This window comes from Peromyscus eremicus, chromosome 1 (genome assembly GCF_949786415.1).
Source record: "Peromyscus eremicus chromosome 1, PerEre_H2_v1, whole genome shotgun sequence".
In the NCBI taxonomy this organism is placed as follows: Eukaryota; Metazoa; Chordata; class Mammalia; order Rodentia; family Cricetidae; genus Peromyscus; species Peromyscus eremicus.
This window is the reverse complement of record NC_081416.1, coordinates 185,696,280-185,718,034: the sequence shown is the minus strand read 5'-3', so window position 1 is coordinate 185,718,034 and position 21,755 is coordinate 185,696,280. Positions and strand designations below refer to the sequence as shown.

Here is a 21,755-nt window from a genome sequence, read left to right as displayed (position 1 = left end):
AGGATTGTGACTGTAGAAAGGGTATAATGGAAGGAAACATTTGGAGCGAGGTCTTCAAGGATGGAGTAGTCAACAGAAAGTTTGAACAGATGGGACATAAACAGCTAGGAGACAGAAACTGAAGAATGGGACAAAAATGGAAAAAAGTTTAGTGTACTACTTCAGCTGAGTTTCTTTGCCTTAAAAATAGCAGATAAAGAACATCCATGGCAGCCTTCCCTACCCCCTACCTCCCATCTCCTGTAGATCTCATGGATCTTTCTCTTCTTCTTTTTTTTTTTTTCCCCCCCCTGGAGCTGAGGACTGAACCCAGGGCTTTGTGCTTGCTAGGCAAGCGCTCTACCACTGAGATAAATCCCCAACCCCGGATCTTTCCCTTCTTACCACTCCTCTTCTTTGCTTTATCCTAGCCCCTAGAACCAGTAGGCACCGCTGCTAACCCACAGGCCACACCTGCCAGAAATCCAGGTAGACTGCTTGTATATCCTCTCTTCTCCCTCTATTCTTCCAGATCCAATACCTAGTCTCATTGAAGCTCTGCAGCAGAACACCTGTAGCAATCTCCATCTCTCCTAGATCCCACAGATCTTTACCTTCCACCCTCTCTCCCCCTACTCATTGTTTTATCCTGGCTCCCAGCACCAGCAGGTGCCCTTTGCAAACCCACAGGCCAGGCATGCCAGAAATTCAAGTAGACTGCCTACTGATCCTCTGTTAACCCTCTTTTCCCAAGATCCAATTCCCCAACTCATGCCCAGCTCCACAACAGAACACTTGCTGTAGCCTTTCCCCCGCTGACCACATCTCCTATGGACCTCACAGACCTTCCTATCCTAACCTCTCTTCCACACTTGCTGCTTTATCCTGGCCCCCAACTCCAGCAGGTACTTCTCACTAACCCACCAACCATTCCTGCCAAGAAAGCAGGTGAGCTATCTATAGCTCTTCTCTTCTTCTGTTCTTCTAGCTCAGTGGTTCTCGATCTTAACGCTGTGAGTCTTTAATACAGTTCCTCATACTGTGGTGGCCCCCAAATATAAAATTATTTTGTTACTATTTCATACCCGTAATTTTGCTACTATTTTTTTTTTTTTTTTTTTTTTTTTTCCGAGACAGGGTTTCTCTGTGTAGCTTTGCGCCTTTCCTGGAACTCGCTTTGGAGACCAGGCTGGCCTCGAACTCACAGAGATCCGCCTGCCTCTGCCTCCCAAGTGCTGGGACTAAAGGCGTGCGCCACCACCGCCCGGCTAATTTTGCTACTATTATGAATCATAATGTAAATATCTGATATACAGGATTTCTCATATGTAATCCCTAAGAAAGAGTCATTCAATCCCATAAGGGGTCAAGACCTACATGTTGAGAACCAGTGTTCCAGATTCAACCCAAGTTTCATGCCCAGTGCTATAGCAGACCCTCTGTGGTGAAGACCCTCTGTGGTGACATCTCTTCATTGTAACCCCCAATCCAAGGAGACAGTTAAGCAAATCCTTGTTGAACACTCTGATCTACTCCTTCCGGCAGATACTCTCAGAATCCTGGCCTATCCGAATTCCACATTCTTAAGTGTCAGATGCCATTACCCAGAAACACATTTTACTTGGAACCCCCACTGGCCACACCTATCAGGTCAAAAGAAAATCTACTACTAGGCAACACACAGACATCATATTCTTCAAAAATCCAAAGAGAAAACAGAAATCAAGGGGTAAAAACACACACCACAGTGAAGAGAAATTCAGAAACCAGTACCTAGGCCTATAATCAACCCAATCCCACATGTCTAGATGATAGCATAAAAACACAGTCAATACAGCCAGGGCAATGTCTTTACTAGAACCCAGCTACCCTACCTCCATAGGTCCTGAATATTCCAACATAGCTGAAGCACAAGGAAAAGACCTTAAAACTGCCTGTATGAAGACAATAAAGGCCCTTAAAGAAGAAATGATAAAAATCCCTTAAAGAAATCCAGGAAAACACAAACAGTGTAAGGAAATGAATAAAACTATTTAAGACCTGAAAATGGAAATAGAATCAATAAACAAAACACAAACTAAGGGAATTCTGAAGATGAAAAAAACATTAGGAATTCAAAAAAGAGCTACAGAGGAAAGCTTCATGTGCTACAGAGGAAAGCTTCATGTACAGAATACAAGGGTTGGAAGAGAAGCTTAGGCACTGAAGATATGATAGAAGAAATGGATAGATACATCAGTCAAAGAAAATGTTAACTATAAAAAACACTCGACATAAAATATCCAGGAAATCTGTGACAATATGAAAAGATGAAACCTATGAAAAATAGGGATAGAGGAAGGAGAAGAAATACAGCTCAAAGGCCCCCACCCCCAAAATGTTTTCAATATAATCATAGAACAAAAGTTCATATCACTAAGTGCCTAAAACAAACAAACAAAAAACAAACCCTGGAGAGATCTCATACTAGCAATTTAACAGAACACCTGAAATCTCTAGAACAAAAAGAAGTAAGCACACCCAAGAAGAGTAGACAACAAGAAAGAATCAAACTCAGGGCTTGAACCAATAAAATAGAAACAAAGAGAACAGTACAAAGAAAGAGTGGGTTCTTGGAGAAAATCAATAATATAGACAAACTCTTATCCAAACTTATGAAAAGGCAAAGAGAATATCTAAATTATGAAAATCAGAAATGAAAAGGGAACATAATAACAGGCACTCAGGGAATACAGTGAATCATAAGGACATACTTTAAAAACCTGAACTCCACCAAATTAGAAAATCTAAAAGAAGTGGATAATTTCTTGACTATACTAAGATCAGATAAGCAATTTAAATAGACTTATACCCCCTAGTGAAATAGAAGTAATCATTAAAAGTCTCACAACCAAAAAAAAAAAAAAAAAGCTCAGGGACAGATGGTTATAGAGTGTAATTCTACCAAAAGTTCAACAAGAGTTAATGCTAATACTTCATAAATTATTCCACAAAAATGAAACAAAAGGAACAACATTTCCCAATTCATTTTATGAGGCCGCAGTTACTCTGATACTGAAACCACACAAAGGTGCAACAAGCAAAAAGAATAACAGACCAAGTTCCCTTATGAACATAGATGCAAAAATGCTCAATAAAATACTTGCAAACTAAATCCATGAACACATTAAAAAGATTATCTACATGATCAAGTCAGCTTCATCCCACTGAACTTTGCAAAGCAAGATGGTCCTTCAGGTTCCTGCTTCACAGAATAAACTGTCAGACATTCTACAGGACACAGAAAAAAAAAAAAAAAAAAAAAAAGACTGAGGGAGTAGGCCTGAGGGCTGAAGATGGATGCCCCAACATTGCAGAGGAACTTAGGAGAACTGTCCAGGCAAGAAGCTGTCTTTGTTATTCTAGATTTTTTGGAAGTTGCTTACAATGCTCTTCCTGCTTACTTAGGTAATATTGTATCCTTCTGAGGTCTTTGATGTAGTTGAAGACTAGATTGTTATAGTTATAATTTTCCTTGGTTATGATAAAAGATAAATTAGATATAAAACTTTAGACTCACAAATATAGGATAGATAGAATGTCTCCTTTAATTTTGCCAAATACAAATAGACTAGATATTATATCTACAATTCTTGCTTGATAACTGTTTTGTTATGTGTAATTTTACTATGTTGAAGGGATGGTTCAATATATGAAAAAAGTCAATAAATGTAATCCACTATATAAACAAACTGAAAGTAAAAAGTACATGACCATTTCATTAGATGCAGAAAATGCCTGATACAACATCCAACAACCCTTCATGATAAAAGTCCTCTAGAGATTAAAAATATAAGCGACACATCTGAACATAACAAAGGTAGACTAGAGCAAGTCTTTGGTCAATATCAACTGAAAATGGAGAGAAACCCACTCCATATCTGATAGAGGACTAATATCCAAAATAGATAAAGAACTCAAGAAACTCGATATCAAAAAATAAATAATATAATTAAAACTTGGGTACAGATCTAAACAGGATAATTAGTAACAAATGGACATCAGTTTGACATCTGAAACTATAGCAACTTGTGTCTGGGGCCTTCTCTGCTGTCAGATATGTAGAGGTCTGTGCTCAGAGTGCCTAATATCTTTCCCTAACTAGTCAGTTACAGAACACATCCCCAGGCCTGGGATGGGGCCCTAGTGACTCCAGGAACCTACCATTGTGACACATCTGGAACCTGACTTTGTAAAAGAGTCTTTTATATATTTCCTTTTTAGGACTTTCATCACAATTAAATACTAATAATGACCCTGCCTATTCTAGCAAAAGTGATTTGAGGAATTTTAATATTAATCATGTTACTAAATCCCTTATTATCCACAGGGTCAAGCTATTGTGGAATGACAACATCAAATGCTTAACTGGCAACACAAAAATTTAAAAATAAAAAGGGGGTATTATTTACACTCATCTAAATCCCTCACATGCTATGCTACATTTAGCTTATGCTAACTTTAAATTTAAAAAAAAATTTTTTTTTCACTTTAAAGGATAATGCTTTTGCCATAAAAGAGACATAGCCTAAAGTATATGTTAAATGAAAAGATCTAGAAATTAATCAGTAGAAAGGACTCAGTATTCTAACATTGAGGTGAGGTTAACTTATGTCTTCCAGTAAATGAACAAAGTCCCTAGTGGCTCCTGACCCAATACAACTGACCAAGACATCCAGAGGCCACTAGATGAATGAGACATCTGAAGGCAGATGACAAATCCATCAAGAGGAGACATCCCAAGAGGGAAAGTAAGCTGATAGCTTGGGGAGACATCAGGACTTTAACTCATTAAGCTGAGACTTTGGGGAAAAAACAAGGACACTAGAAAACTGACCCCAAAATGACGTTGCTAAGTTTATTACTGCCAATGCAGAATCCAAATGTTGTTGTGTTTTTTTTTCTTTTTTTCTTTTTTCCGATAGGGGGGTTTAAGGCACACCTGTGATTGGAGACAGTATGATACTGTTTTGCAATGCTTAGGGTTGTTCATGAAGGGTTTATGTGGGACAGTCCATATTATACTCATTTTGCTCAGTAAATCTTTGCAATTGATCAATAGCCTTAAGAGAGCTTTCTCTGAAAACTGTAATAGTTTCTTACATCTGTTGGATCCTGTAATGGTTGCAGCCACAACAGCTTTTTTTTATTGTCTATCCCAGGAATCGTTACTGGAATACAAAGAAAAGCCTCAAAATGGCCTGTATAATTAGTAAACTTACTAATAATACAGCAAAAGTATTAGCAGAAATTAGAGTTGGGTGAACTGAGGATCACAGCTTTACAAATAAGATCTACTACAGATTATTTGTGGCTTAAGCACAATCTTCGTTATCAACAACCACTTGGCATATTTTGCTTTAATGTGCCAGACTTTTCTCATATTATTGGTGGTCAATTTAACGAATTATATGATGTGACAGACAAAAATCTCTCAAGTGACCTTTGACTGGCCATCAGAGTTAAGATGGCTTTTCCCTTTCCTAGGTCCTCTGTTAGCTATTTTATAATTCCCTTATGCTTACCTATACTAATGAGACTAACTATAGAGGGCATTCAAACTTGGCCTCTATTATAGCCAGTGTCTATTCTTAAAAAAAAAAAAAAAAAAATTAGAAGGGAGGAGATGTTGGGAGCATAAAGTCTTTGTGCCAAATCACAAGGGAAAACAGTAAAGCTAATCATACAGGGTTGTCTCCTCAAAAGAGGAAAGGAATACCTGTTTTACACATAGAAGGCTGGAATTAGATGCTGTTAATGACCTGGTAACCTCTGCTATCTATAGAGCTAGACTTCCCAAATACCCAGAATGTTCATCTTAGACTCTCCCTCTCTAGACCTTTCTCTTCAGCTTTGTTTCTCAGTCACTAGAACCCACCATTACAGTAGATGTCACATGTTTTTTATGGCCTGCTGAACTCCATGCTAACTGTATGATCTGGATGATGGACACCACACCAGATCCTTCCCTAGGCCCTTACACTAATATATGTAACCTATCTCTAGAACCTACTTTTTTGGAGGAAATGACATGTACTTTGAGTTGAGTTTAGATGTAATTATGCTTCCTTGTGCATCGGGGATTGTATTACACTGAGAAATGTTTTTCAAAACTGGACTATGAACCACTTGGTGTCATACTCTGTAGATGTTTGAAGCACACTGACTAGGTCAGGCTGAACTGAGTTTTCCTTCTTACCTCTCAGTTTGTTTCACTGACAGCTGTGATGTGTATGGGGATTCTCACACGCTTAACCTCTTAGTCACCTCTCCAGTGCTCAGGCTGTTCTTAACAACTCAAGTTGACAATATTTACTGTGTCAACTCTGAGATCATTCAGTCCGTGTTTGCTACAATTTCTTTTGAGGAAATCGACTTTATGGTTTCATATGAAACTAGGATTATGGCTTATTTACCTATGCTATATTTTATGTTAATCCTGTGTAACAAAGTAAGCCTTAATTCTACATGTATAGATAAGGTTTTTTAGTTTACATAATTATGACACACACACACACACAAACACATACCATATTTATATTTATGTCATCTAATACAATTGTCTTGATAGTTAATGGACATTTCCATGACTCCTTATTAAAGAATTTTAGGGTAAATATAGAGAGCAGATTGCACTTATTATTAACTTAATTCCCAACTTATCATATCAAGTCATAGGGCAGATGCATTCTATGTTTCTTCTCCATGATTTCAGAGGAACTGCTTTACTGTTTTCCATAATACATTCAAATTTTATAAATGATTAAATGCAAGCAACAGTCAAGAGAGTGTCCAAAGCTCAAAATAAATAAAAGAATTCAAATAAATCTCTAGAAACCAACTGCAGATATTTATGAATTCCTTGAGGAATTTAAAAGACACTCAATGAGCTAAGCAAGAAGAATAACAAGTAAATGAGGTCAGGAAATTCACAGTATCAAAAACAGAGTTAAAGCAATGCAAAGACAACAGACTGTAGCTCAGAAAAAAGCTATAATATGAGGGAACAGGAGAGAAACCCTCAACTTTCATGAAGGAAAGAAACATCACTCAACAACTTCACTAATGCTATGCATCAGAAAGCTGAGGACACAGGACTAGAAAGTTCATATCAACAGCAGTGTAGAGATGAATACGAAATTCAGCAAGATCAAAAGCTCCCAGTGTAGCCAACTCTCCTCAGAGAAAATGTATGACCTTCAGGGACTTTAGAAGTTCAACTGCAAACCACAGTCCCGGAGTGTGTGTGACAGTGAGAATGTCAGTCAATGTGTTTGGTTTCTCAATGCATTTCACACATGAACATCATGGAAGAGTTGTGTATGACTTAGGACACAATTAACATGCAGCCCTTATCCCAAGTCCTGTTTGGTAATTGGGAACTATTCACAGTGGGAACATGTCCTTTCTACATTAGACCTAACTGATCAATGAGGAGGTTTTGAGATCTGGGGCCTGTCATTACACCACATAATAAGAAAACTGTGGTATTTGATACCACAGCAGACTTCTCTGTCGAAGAGATTCTGGTCTACAGCATTTTTTTGTATTATAAATTCTTCCACAAATAGGGAGGATCCTCTCAAAAGTTACTGCTGTGTTCCTAACTACATCATCAGTATGATAAACCTTCTTTTGCTACATTACAACGGCACAGGATGTTCTCCAGATCTGGGCTTCATGTACAGAAACAACTTTATTTCTCACCCACAAGGATCATCCCTAACTCTTCCAATGCTGACATGAGGTGCCAGCTATCCCGTCACATATACAGGCTCTACACTTACTCTCACACTATCAGTGATACCTCCAAGTTCTTTCCTGTCCTGTTAACCTGAGTTGTTACCTTTATGCATTACCTCTAGGCCTTTCTCTCTTTCTTTTCTTCCTTCCTTCCTTCCTTTTTCTTTTTCTTCTTCTTCTTCTTTTTTTTTAATGTGTATGAGTGGCTTTGCATGAACATAGGTCTAAGCACTGCTTACATGCAGTGCCTGCAGTGGCCATAAAAGGCAACAGATCCTCTGGAACCTGAGCTTTTACAGGAGGGTGTTGAATATGCATGTAGGGAACTGAACTTGGAAACCGTAAGAGCAACAACTCTGTTAAACTGCTAAGCCCACATCTACAGCCCCTTGCTTACTGCTTCTTGATTAGCTACTGTAGAGACTTAAATCAAGGAACGATGAGGCAGAATTCATGAAGCACTGAGGAAAATTTTTTTCTTACAGTGTCAGGGTGAGTACAAGGTCACAAAAGACAGTCACACAGAAGTAGGTGACAAGGACATTCTGAGAAGTTTCAGCAACAAGAGGTACTGGTTGTGAAAAACATTTTTCCGTAATTATGTGCCTAAGGGCTTACAAGTATAAGAACAAGTCAATTTGAAATACTAGACGAAAGATATCAGAAAGATTATATAGAAACTAATGAACTAGAGACTCCAAGACAATGCACAGTCAATGGAATAGACTTGTTTCTGTGAAGACAAGAGGACTGACAAAGCACTTTTCTCCCTATCTGAACTAAAAGAGTGAATCCTCAAGTACTAGGACTGGAGCTGAAAAGAGGACATTGCAGTGTATGCCAGTGACGTCAGTGTTACCTTATGGAGTGCTGTGGAAAGTCATACGCAGATAAATCAGAATGGAAGGAGAAAGGGATGAGTTCCTAGAAACAAGTGAACAAATCAACTTTCTGTCTTAAAACTAGAGCAGGCATTATTTGAGTGCTGAGACTGAAGCAGGAAGAGTTTCTTCGTAGACTCTGAGGCCTGGACAGATTCAGCACAGAATTCTCCTTTCCTTTAGACAAACTTTACACTAATATGAAAAGGAGAATACTGGAGAAACCATGAAGAAAAGGAAATCTAAAAAGTCATCTGACAAAGCTAGCTTTACAATGACACCCAAAGCAGATGAAAAAAAAACAAACACATGCAAAGAAAGATCACAGATCAGTTGTCAGGATGGACGTAGACACAGAGATTCTTTAAATTACATGGAAACTGACCAAAAGCTGAGTTCATGTCAAGACTGTTTCAACACTTACAAACTAATCAATGTAAGACACCAAATATGTAGAATCAGTGAAATGAGACATGACCATGTCAATAGACTCAAGAAAGGCCCATGGCAAAATTCACATTTGCTCAGTATAAAAGCGCTGAAGAATGCGAGAATAGAAGGAACGTACCATAATAAAGACAATGAGGTGAGTTTCCATAGTGTAGTGGTTATCATGCTCGCCTAACACTCAAAAGGTCCCTGGTTCAAAACTGGGTGGAAACAAAGGTGTATGTTTGCTGGGTGGTGGTGGCGCATGCCTTTAATCCCAGCACTCGGGAGGCAGAAGCAGGCGGATCTCTGTGAGTTTGAGGCCAGCCTGGTCTACAGAGCCGAGATCCAGGACAGGCACCAAAACTACACGGAGAAACCCTGTCTCAAAAAAAAAAAAAAAGACAATGAGACAAATCTAAACCAAACACTACTAAAGAAGGAGAACTGGAATCATTCCACTGCAATTAGGACAGAGAAGGGTGTCCACTCCTTCTATACTAACTCAACACAATGCATCAGTGGATACACAGTTCAAGAATGACAGAGAAAAATTTAAAGGGGAAAATATAAGAGAGTCAGAAAGCAAGAGGACCTCCTACAGAGGAAATAGAACTCTGTAATCCAATAATACCCATGGGAAAGTTCAGATCTGATAGCACTCACAGTCCTCTTAATAAGCTATTTAATCCACATAGGACACCACCTGGTTTTGGGTTTTTGTGTGTTTGTTTGGTTGGTTTTGTTTTTTTAAAATGTTTTTTTAAAAAAAGGAGATGGGTAAGAAGTCAACAGACCACTCAGTGTCTAAAAATATCTTGGACTCCCTGCTGGTAGCAAATATGTCAGAAACTGCTATGCAGGCTGGGAAAAGGAGTGGAGTTATCAATGGCCATACCCAGATATGGATCCTGTGCTATAATCCCAACCTGCCAGCCAAGAAATGCCCATTGGTGTCATAGTGGCAAGACTATTCGGTGGGTAAGAGAAGGCCTTCTGGCTTGATCTGAAGCTTGATATTTCCACAGAAGGAAATCCATAGTTGGTACTGGGAACCTGGGTGAAAGCCAATTAAAAGAAAGATCACAGGCTCTAGGAAGAAATTCACTCCTGACATTTTGCTCCATGTATAAATACCTAAACTGCTTTTAAATTGTTCAGTTCACACCCACAGCCTGGTACTACTTTCAGCCTGGGTCAAAGAAACTTTGTTTTCAATGGGCAAGAGTTATTTCAGAGACTTATAACTGGTCAAATACTAAGAACAGTTGACTGCTTACTTCACAGAGCATAATGGGAATTCCATATTCCCACAACTAAATCACAGGGAACATTACAGAAGAGGAGGTAAAAGATTTTAAGATCTGGAGGATGAAAAGGGGACACACGTAAGACTTTTGTTATATGACAGGGCAGTTGGAATTATGAACACACAATGGCCTGGCTACCTGGCCTAAACCTGCCCTAAATCATACACAAAATATGAGGGAGGCTAGTGGGAAGAAAACACAGCTAACCAGGGATGAGAGAGAGGGTGAAGAGGGGGTATTGGTGGGTGATTAAACCTATGCAATGATTAAATATCAGTATTTATTAATTACAAGTATTAAACAAAATTTAAATCAACAGAATTTAAGGGAGATACCAATGCCTAGTTAGAGGCAAATCTCCTTTTATCATCTATATAAACAACTAATTAGAAAAGCCTTATACTTTATTGTTCTATTTATTTAATTAAAACCAGATAGTAAATAAAAACACTTTAAAAAAAAAATGAAGAAAACAAGCCAGGTGGTGGTGGCACACACCTTTAATTTCAGCACTCAGGAGGCAGAGCCAGGTGGATCTCGAGGTCAGCCTGGTCTACAGAGTGAGATCCAGGACAGGCACCAAAAACTACACAGAAAAACTTTGTCTCAAAAAAAAAAAAAAAAAAAAACAAAAAACAAAAACAAAAACAAAGGAAAAAAAGTAACCAAGCAGAAGAGACCTCTTAAATGAAAATCCGAATTCACTGAAGAAATTAAGAATGACACAAGAAGGTGGGAAAATCGTGCATCCACATGGAATAGGGCATATTATTGCAAAATTATCAGTGTTAAAAGATGTATATGATTAACTCAAAATCTATGACAATTGAGCTCCCCATGATTTATTTCATAGGTACAATGAAGAGAATCCTACAAATGTACAGGGAAGCACAAAGACCCTAAGAGTGCAGAGTAAGCCCAGACACACAGAGCACAGCTTCAGCCATCTGAGCTGTGATTTCTAATGACACTAGAGACCCACAGGAACAAGAGCACCTTGGGAATGGCAGAAGAACAGACATACAAAACAATAAGAAGAAAAGAAACAGAACCAGGCCAAGCAGGTGAATTTCACCAAAATGGCAAAAACATATGCTACAGAATAGACAGCCTCATCAACAAATGGTGTTGGGAAAAGTGAATATCCACATATAAAAGAATGAAAGGGTCCAGTGAATTCCAATTCACAATTCTAGTGAATTGTGAAGCCTGCAGAGTAGCACAAGGGGAAATAAATCCATATACAGTTTCTAAATGGCACTACAAATTAACAGGACACAAGAGCAAGAAGCAACAAACAGGATTGCATGCAATTAAAAACTTGCACGGAAATGGTAACAGCTAAAGGTATGAAGAAACAGCTTACAGAATGGAGAAATTTGTTAGCAAACTTTTAATAGCACAATACAAAAACACAGATTTTCATCAAGAATTAAAAAAATGCAAAGCAAATAATTATTGCAATCAATAAATAAGCAAAAAAAGAGCACGTTCAAAATAACTAAAACAGCCAAAATGTCCATAGTACATGCTTCACACTTTTAGTCATGAAGAAAATGCTCATCTATTATACACTGAGATCTCATCTCTGCTTAGTCAGTGTGTACACTCAGGGTCCCAAACAATAACAAACCCTGGAGAAAATGCAGGAGGAAGAACACACAGTCTCAGTGCAAATCCAACTCACTGCAGCCACCAGGGAAGCCAGTGTTGCAGCTTCCTGAACAACCAAACAAGCAAAAATAGAAAACACAGAGAAGATACTAATCAAGTTGATGAAGGAATTAAATATGCTGCAAAATAACAATATAGAAAGGAACTCAGAAAGAAACATAAGAAATAAAGAAAAATTAACAAAATGATTTGTTTTTATATTATCCTTCAGTGATTTCTTGAAATGTATGTGGACACTGTTCCTCAAATCAAACATAAATATAGGATGCAGCTTCAGGAATATATCATAAGAACTCAGCTGGTTATGGCAAAGTCACTACCTGGAGGGATCAGGGAATTCCTCCAGAGAAAGCCAAATTCCAAAAAGCTTTTGGTGTTAGTTGGCTTGTTATATATCAGCTGTCTTCTGTTATGAAAATCATATGTGCCTTCATAGTTTTCCCAATTGACTTTTCCCTAAGAAGGGCTAACAGTGTGGACTGATCACTCTCTGGACTTACACATTCCAGGTATTTAAAGAACAGCCTCAGGAAAGGCTTTCTCTGGAATCAGATAGCTCCCTTGGCCACTTTCAAGGACTAGCAGTAACAACAGTCCACATGAAAGTCTCCTGATTTAAGGCAATTCCAAAAGGAGACACTACCTAGGTCAGGTGGACGTTAAGTAATAGCTTTACACAATTTAGCTCGGACCCTCCATTCTTACAGCCTTACTAACTTTATAGACTTTTAACTCCTTACCTAACCACTTCTAGGAATATTTAGATAACTTTCTGTGCTGACAGCTATGCTCAGCCAGAACCCCAGTTCAAGCCTCCCTGTAATTATCATCATTGGCAACATTCGGCCAGGTCCATCCCCAGATGGAGGAAAGTACCTTATCAGAGATACTTCTGTACTCTCTAAGAACAGACTTAAGCATCCAGGCTACCTGTTTGAGAAGGCCTGGTGGATGTGCCAATTAAGCTTAACTTCCTCCTTTCCCAAACTTTACCTCTAATTCCAGATCTCCCTTTAACTATCACCAGAGGCATCTAGCTGTACACAGGTTGCCTAGCGACTGAACACACTTTCCTCCACTCTACAGAAAAACGGCAGATAGCTTGGACAGATAGGAGCCACAGGAAAAAAGAAGACAGTTTTATTTTCTCCCATTGGCCTAGCAACTTATAGATCTTAACATTTTCTACCAATCATGTTTAAGTTTATAGTTGAGCACATAAGAGCCCTCTTCTTAGATATTACCTGAATCTAGCCTTTAGTTAATTCATTTCCCCATTGGTCACTTCCCTTTGGGGTTGCAAATGATAATTAATGGTTATTGCCTCTCTATGTGATTCTTATCACTCCTCCATTTGACCCTGGGAGCCTGGCTTTGCACAGTTAAGGGATTACTGCTTGTAAGTGTATATATACCAGGACTTCCAGGGCACAGGAGGACAGAGAAGAGAAAAGAGAATGGAAGAACTAAATGGGTAAGAACTTGAGAGGGACAAACTGAGATGGGGAAGAACTAGATTGAAGGGCTAGAAGAGAGTACTAGAGGGATGAGATGGAAGATGAGGAAGAGTCAGATGGGGAAGTACTAGCTAGGTAAGAACAAAATGAAAAGGACCTAGTTGAGGCAGAATTAAATGAGAGAATTAAGATAGAACTTAGAGGGAGCAATAGATAGAGAAATCAGGCAAGACAGGAGCTAGGCACGAGAACAGAACTGAAGCTGTGTATTAAGGATGTTATGCCAGAGGAATTAAAGCAAGTGGACTAAGAAGTCGGTGTGCTGAGATTCTATTTCCTGAAAATAGTCCTCAACGTTAGTAGTTCTCTCTCCTGAGCCCCTGGGCTGTATAATAATTAAGGCTAGTCCTGCTAATATTATACAAGAATATTCTATGAAAGTACTTCCTTCAAATATAAGGATACAAAATGCTAAGAGTGAGGGAAGTTTTTTAATAAGATATGCTGTGATGAGGGTTGGTCATAATAATGGTAGATAAAAGAAAAAGCCAAATCTATCAACATAGAAAACAAAAATTTTAACAAATGATCAAATGGTCCATTTTCCAGAAAGTTATGTGATCAATATAAATGCATTTCACATAACAGTTTCCAAATACATGAAGCAATCAATGGCAGAATTGTAGGAAGCAAGTAAGACAGTGAAGCAGGGAAGTTTCAACATCCTTCATTGGGTGATGTTGGAAAAGAGACAAAACATTAGTGAGAAAAACCATGAACAGCACAGAAAACCAGTAACGTCTAGCAGGCCTCCAGAGAATCATCCACACAACAGCAGAAGACGCCCAGTCTTCTAACTTCAAGCAGCATGCTCCAGTGTAACCATGTCTTAGAAATAGAACAAGTCTTCAAACCTAGTAAAGATCAATGACTAAAAAGTATCTTCTCCAAGAACTTGCAATGCTGATATCAACAGTAAAAAACAGAAAAAGCATACATAAAAGTAAGTGAATACTGACTCACTGATAGCATGTTCTCATTCAAACACAGGAAGAAATGTAAAAGAATGTTTATGTTCTGTAAAGGCTCCAAGTAATTTGTGCCAAGCTCATATAGGCATTTTTCACAGGAATAGAGAGATTGTGAGAAACAACTTCAAAGACTTCAAAAATAATGAGAAAAGGACCAAATTCAGAGGTGATTTCAAAATATATAGAAGTTATAGCAATGCAAACCATTGAGAGTTGACATGAAGACAGAAGACAGGGAATATCAATGGACAGACAATGCAGTCAGAGTTTAATACTCTGCAGAGATACTAAGCAAATCTTACCAAAATCCTGCTGGCATTATTTTAGGAAATGGAGAAAGTAACCCTAAGACAAGAGAACCTGAAGGAGCTATAAAATGCTCCAAAAATTGAGAACAGGAAAAACCAAGAGGCATCAATGGTTCTAACTAAACATTATATTCAAATTATAGTAATGAAAATCTTTAATATTGGTAAAAGGCATGATCAGTGATGTGAATGAAAGAGGGTCAATAAAATTTTATTTGCCTTTGAGTCTTTCATTAGATAGTCTTCTAATGCCTACAATAGGATAATCCTGAGATTATCCTCAGTGGAATACTCTAGAATCAATTCAAATTAAATAGAATGTGGCAAAAGCAATTTAATGCTCTGTTTCCACTGTCATTTGAGCCTCTCGCTATCCCTTCACCTCTTCCTCAATCCCTCTTACACACCAGGATCCTCTGCTACTGTCTCTTCTCTCTTCTCCATCTAGGGCTCATTGTTCTGATTCGCAGGTGAGCAGGGCTGGCTGAGCAGTGGGAGACCTGCATTTAGGAAAGAGATTCTTCAGAAAGTACCTGGAAATTTCCATGGAACAAACATGAAGGATGCTGACGCTTGCAAAAGGATAAACATGAGGGAGAGAGAAAAGATCAGGATAAATGTCTCTCTTTCTCCGAGGATTTCACTTTACTCTGTGAGATGTGAGACTCATTCACTCACAGCTCACACACGTCAGAGTAGTTTTCTCAGATACCCTGAGCAGGAGAAACGGAGACTGCAAGAAAACTTTCTTACCCACAGAAACCAGACTGTTGGACTTTGCCAACAGGAGATCTTTGTAAAGAGCCCTGTGAGCAGGGTTGAGGCATTCCAATTTCTCCTGCAAGAAGTAAGTTCACAGTCACAGCACTGAATGTCAACAAACCTTGAAATAAAAAAACAAGTTTGGCTACGTGTGCACAGACAGAGGGCTTTTCTTGAACCAAGGAGACATTTTTCTGATCTAGGTGAGTGATCATAATAATTCAAAGAGTGCTTTCTAATTTTGTTTTCATTTACAGTGAGTTTCCCAACTATAAAAAGAGTGTGGGCTGATATCCATTCACAGCATCCATAAAGTGCTTGCTTGGACCTAAGGTATTACATTAATATCTAAACATAGGAAGATACATTTCTGAATGCTGCATGTACATCATAGAGTGCATACATTTCAGTTGGAAAATTAATGGGGAGTAAAAGTTTGCTTAGTAAAAGTTAATGTTCACAACCATAACTGCAGCACTTGTTAAAGTATTGTTATGGGTAGCCCAACAGAGATTAGCATTCAAACAGTTTATAGCCAACTCAAAGTCTTTATTCCAGCCAGCAGAGACCACACTCAAGTGTTCAGGGTCCTAGGCAAGGCTCCAAGTATCCAGAACATGGAATTTTTAAGGGCAGAGACCTCGGTCCAGGAGTCTTGCTTGGAAGTTGTAGGGGAAGTTTTTAACAGAAGCAAGCAGTTTTTAACAGAATCTAAGAGAGGATGTTAGCCTGCCTGAGGCGGGGTTCCCGCACACACAGGCATCTAGGATAAAAGGTTAGCTGGGGGAGGTTCTCCACAAAAAAGCAGTTTTAACAAAGGCTAAGTAAGATAGATTAGCTAGGGCATCCTGGCCTTTGGTTTCTAGAACAGAGTTGGGTATTTTTCCATGGGATTCTCCATCAAGGAAATCAGACTCTAGTTAACCCTGGAAACAGCCTCAGAAAGAATACAAGATGGAGGAACCCCTGCACTGTCTTGTCCTGTCACTGTGTATTTTCTGATTCAATCAAATCTGCACTGGTTCCTCAAGTGGCCAATATCTACAAAGCTCTCTGGATGCCTAGTCCCAGGGAAAGCATGCATGAATTTAAATCCAGGAGCTTTGTAAATAGAAAAAAGAACGGTGTTTGCAGACAGCACATAATGCAAGCATAAAGCTCTACCAGGTTACTTTGTGAAAATACTATACAATCATAAGATAAATGAAAAATTCATGATTAAGTCCCAGTTAATAGGATCTCAAACTTCCCGACAATGGTAAGGTATCAGCGAGAGAATTGTGAGAACGGCGTCCTTAAGAGCAGCATCAGCGAGCACACCCCTGCTCCATTCCCGCAGGTCCCAGCCCCGCAGCTCCTCTGACCTGGGAGGTTCCAGGGCCGCCGGGCTGCGGTTCCCGCCGCTGCGCTGCTGACTGGTGACTTTCCCAGGACACCCCACGTGGCACCTGTGGCTACCAGGAGTTTTCAGGTCCTCCGAGAGAAGCGACTGTCCTCCACCCCGGAATCCGGACCACGGAGCTCTCCCAGGTCCCACAGTGAATGGTGGAATTTCCTGTCACTCTGGCCTGGGTCCTGAGAGTGTCTCCTTGGCCCCGCCCACTACACGCCGGTTCCGGTTACGTGGTTCCTTTAAGTCCGCCCACGCCAGGCGCTTTCCCTTTCTTAATTAGTTTCCAAATTAGTTTTCCAAATCCGTCGAAGTATTTTCTTTTACCATCTCTCCTCTAATCGGGCGAATGTCCCTGCTCTGCCGAGACCCGTCCCTCCCACTCGGTCTCAGGCTGCCTTCCACACAGCTCCAGCTGTCAGGCTGCCCTGGTCCCGCTCTGCACAGCCTCCCCACATGCTTGCTGCCAGCCTGGACCAGAACTGCATCTAGGAGGACGCTGCACCCCCACCCTGGGTTCTGACCCTTTCGGATACAAATTTTCCTTCCTAACTTCTCATCTTGGGGTAACAGCCTCCTGGGTTAAAAATGCACAGCAAAAGACAACATCCTAATTCTGGTGATCAGGTCCCATTCCCAAAACAAATGAAAAGGAAGACAAAATGCCCTTAACTCAAATCTCAGATCCTAGCTGTATCCCTTAAGAAAAGCACTTTAAATGATATCCATGACACAGAACTGAAAAACCAGAGTCATGTTCAAGGAGGTCAAAGCATATAGAGCACGTTAATGAACTCAAAGAGGTAAGTATAAAATGATTGATGGGCAAGAAGACAGCAAATGCCTGACGGAAAAGAGGACAATGCAGGATATGAAAATAAATTCAATAAATAGCTAGAAACACCGAAAAAAACCCAAAATGAAATGAAACAGGAAATGGAGAATGCAATAAGCCTAATAATAAAATAAATCAAATAGGAGACAGTATCAGGTTTGAAGACCAAATAGAGGAGCCGGATGTCTCAATCAAAGAAAATGAAGAATTAAAATAAAATGCTCCATACAAGTAGCACTATTTAAGGTAAAAGTGAAACCCAGCTGCACACCCTACTCTTATATAAAAAGTATTCTATATTTTAAACACAGTAACTCACCCTAGAGAGCTTTACTGGGAAGCTGGATAATCATTTTCATCATTATACAAATGAATTACTCTAATAAGCCATCTTTATCCTTCCTTCACAGACCTCCACTATTACCAGGCAATTATCCGGAATTACACTATTAACAATAATGACTTGGGGGAAGACATTTCAGGAGCTCATGATTTTGAGAGGAAATGGGTGTCTCAGGAAATCAGTGGTCACTCAGTCCTTTTACAGCCTAGTGCTGAATTCACCCTGTGCTGCACTCCTGTAACTGCTAGATGGTGGCATTGCCATTTTGCTAACTCTCAAGGAACTTTGTCTTCCAGGAATCATTTAAAAGCTGTTTTTACATAAAACATAGGAAATTTATTTTTAAAAAATGCAGAAACCCATTGCTGTCCCAGATGCAGAAAATAAACAATGTATATGGCCACAGCCCTAAACAAGTCAGCTACACCATCCCATCTAAGGCTCTGAGAACACTGAGGAAGAGGTGGTGGGAAGGAAATAAGAAAGGGAAGAGGGGGAATGGGCATGACCTGCCATTCTCCAGACTCCACACAACTAGAGTAATCAGTAACCCAGAGCAACTGTCTTATCTGCACTGCCCACACTCAAGACCTGCCTTAGTCACAATCAGTCTAGGAAGGGGGGAGACTCACAGGGCCCCACCCTTATAGCTCTCAACTGTGGCTATGGATAGATTTTAGGAGAAGAGGAATCACTGTCTTTACTTGTGTCTCCTCTGAGAAACCACCAGGCTCCAATACATAGCACCAAACCCACATCCTCACTGATGGGCCCTGGTTAATCTCGATGGGTCAAAAAACCAAAATGAATAGAAATGAACATGATAGAGAGAGGTAGTGAAGAGGACACACACACACACACACACACACACACACACACACACACACACGAGGAGGGGGGATGGGGAGAGAGAATTATTGGAAGAATGGTCCAGGATTGTAGGGAGTCAGGGATGAGAGTGCACTGAAAGTGAGGTATATCATGTGCCACCACACCTGGCTCTGTTCCCAATGTGGCCTTGAACTCAAAGAGATCTGGATGGATCTCTGCCTTCTGAATGCTAGGATAAGAGGTGTGTGTTACCATTGCCTGACTTCTATGTTTAATTGAGGGACTGGCTTTTTCTTCTGATCCTCAGATAAGCTTTATTAGGCTGCACAATATATTGGGGGACACAATATATCATGACAACATCCAGAGTATAAAACTTAATTCCTAGTTTCCTGATAGAGACTCAAAACCTGAAATGATATACAGGAAGTTAAATGAATCCTTTTTCTAGAATTATTCAGTACTCTATATGACCATTAATATTATGACAACAATTTATATATATATGTATATATATACACATAAATATGTTGAGATATATTTATACCTTATGAAAAGTGTTAACAGACAAAACCAAAAGAATTATGAGCTTAGTTTGAATAGAACAGTCCTTAATTTTGATTTTTATTCTGTCCCATATCAGGTGACTCTTCAGACATAAGACAGAGATTTTAGATTTTACTTTAACAAACATGCTTGGATTTAGAGATGGAGAGAGTCACACTTCATTTCCAGCCAGTTTTAATTTTCAAGTTAGTTGGGACTACAAAAAGACCATTTGCATTATATGTCCATAAAGAACAGCCAAAACAAACATTTAGGAAGATTTATGAAATCTTATCCTGTTGGAGATGTGATATACTAATAGACCAATTTAATGGTTTTTTTTTTTTTGCAACATTTCCTTTGAATGTTTCTTCCTTTTTCATCAGATGTCTCATTTGTCCAGTGTTCTTCAGATTCCTTAGCTGGATGCCTTCATTCTTCGGAAAAGACAAAAAACAAAGCCCTTCCCCAACCCTAATTTTGGGGAGGTTCCCTTTGGTAAGTTATATCTGATAAAAAAACCCAAAACTTTTGTTAGTCATAGAAGTTAGTTTAAATTGAATGGTCATGCTGGTTGATGAACTGTCACCTCTTCTAATTAAGAGGGTTTTTCTTATTCAAATTGAACCTTTATCAATTTTGATTCATGGTTTCTCCTGAAAATTATGTTTTATCTTCTATAGCTGTTCTATCATCCAGAGCATATGGCTTTTTCCAATAGGCATTAATTATGTTCTTTAATTACTCTGGGAAGGAGTTTCCCCCATGGTAACAGAGAATGACTGAACTGAATTTGACATGGGGTTCTTCAAGAGGCCCATCAAGTCATTCCCCAATGGCAAAGGGTTACCTTGTCTGTCCTTTATTGATCTATATTCATTAGTCCAATGTCTGCTTTTGCCACATCTCTTGCATACTCAAGAAGGGAGGGACATTCTGCTTGGATTATTCTTAGAAAAAGCATTATTTCTAGGGTGACCTGTTTATAATCCCTCTTTAGGTGACCTTGTTTACCGAAATTGAAACACCTGATATTTCATTTTGTCTTCAAACCTTTGGAAATCACCTCTCATATCTAAAGATTATCATGATTTTCAGATTCAGTATTGATTGTATCTCACATCCACTCCTCTAAGGGTGTTGATCTTAACTTTAATCGCCTAATTACCCCTTTGCATTGTGCATTAGTGTTTTCAAAAGCCAGAGATTCAATTATTATTTATCTAGCTTCTGCAAGACAAATTTACTAGTAAAAGTCAATCTTTGTAAGAAATCAGTGAAGGTTTCTTTGGGGCCCTGTATGACTTTAGTAAATGATTCAGTTTTTTTTTCTACTTCTTCAATTCTGTCCCAAGCATTCAAGGCTCCTGAATGGTATAAAGCCAGGTGTAGTCATCATGTAGAGATTGGCTTTGTACATCAGCATAATCTCCCTCTCCAAGAGGTTGGTCTTGGGAGATTTTCATGCCTGTAGCCCTACTTCATTGTTCAATGGTTTTAGCCTTATCTTTCCATTGTAATTGAGGACCAGGCTCTGAGATTGTTGTAACCAAGCCTCTCCAGTCTTGAGAGAGTTCTATTATAAGTTGACCACAAGTTTAACATCTGTTTTACAAAAGGTGAATGCACACCATATGAGACTATTGCTTCCTTGAATCTCCTTAAATCTAACATTTGAACAGGAGTCTATTAAGCTCTTACTCACCCTTGAGGATATCTACCATTTGGCAGTTCTTATAAAGTTACTGGGTAAATTAAGGTTGGTTGTTTGAAAACCTTAGGTTGTTCCTCTCAATCTTATAATGCAATGCTGAGATTGGTTCTCCTTTAAATTACTCGCTCTGGGTCTGAATATCTCTATGATCTGTTTTAATTAGTTTTTCTAAAACTTTTATCTTGGCACTCATATTAACTATTTTTTTAGTGATAAGACAAAAATGATCAAAGAGATAATATTTATAATTGACACTATATAAATCCCATCTAAATTAATTATCCTCTCATTTAGTTGCTCCATTTCCAAACTGCCCAGTGTATTGTCATACAGAAACCTAATTCCCTCCATTTTAATAGTTTCCCATTTTAATGTGGGGAAAAACTCTCTCTTTTAACTAACTCTGCCTTTGAGAATTTCCAGTTGTCTCACCAAATCTGCCAAAGATTACAGTTCAGATGATGGTGAAGTGAGGCAGCTACC

General features: G+C 39.0%; 1 protein-coding gene across 1 annotated transcript in view; it reads right to left on the bottom strand.

The window, feature by feature from the left end:
• Window positions 1-17,135, bottom strand: part of LOC131893999 (zinc finger protein 420-like) — a 32,867-nt gene extending 15,732 nt beyond the window's left edge. Inside the window, exons 1-2 of the mRNA XM_059244181.1 lie at window positions 15,605-17,135; window positions 15,259-15,351 (exon numbers count right to left, since the gene is read on the bottom strand). The gene's annotated coding sequence lies outside the window, so the exon portion shown is untranslated. The remainder of the gene's footprint in view (window positions 1-15,258; window positions 15,352-15,604) is intronic.
• Between the last annotated feature and the right edge of the window lie 4,620 nt (window positions 17,136-21,755).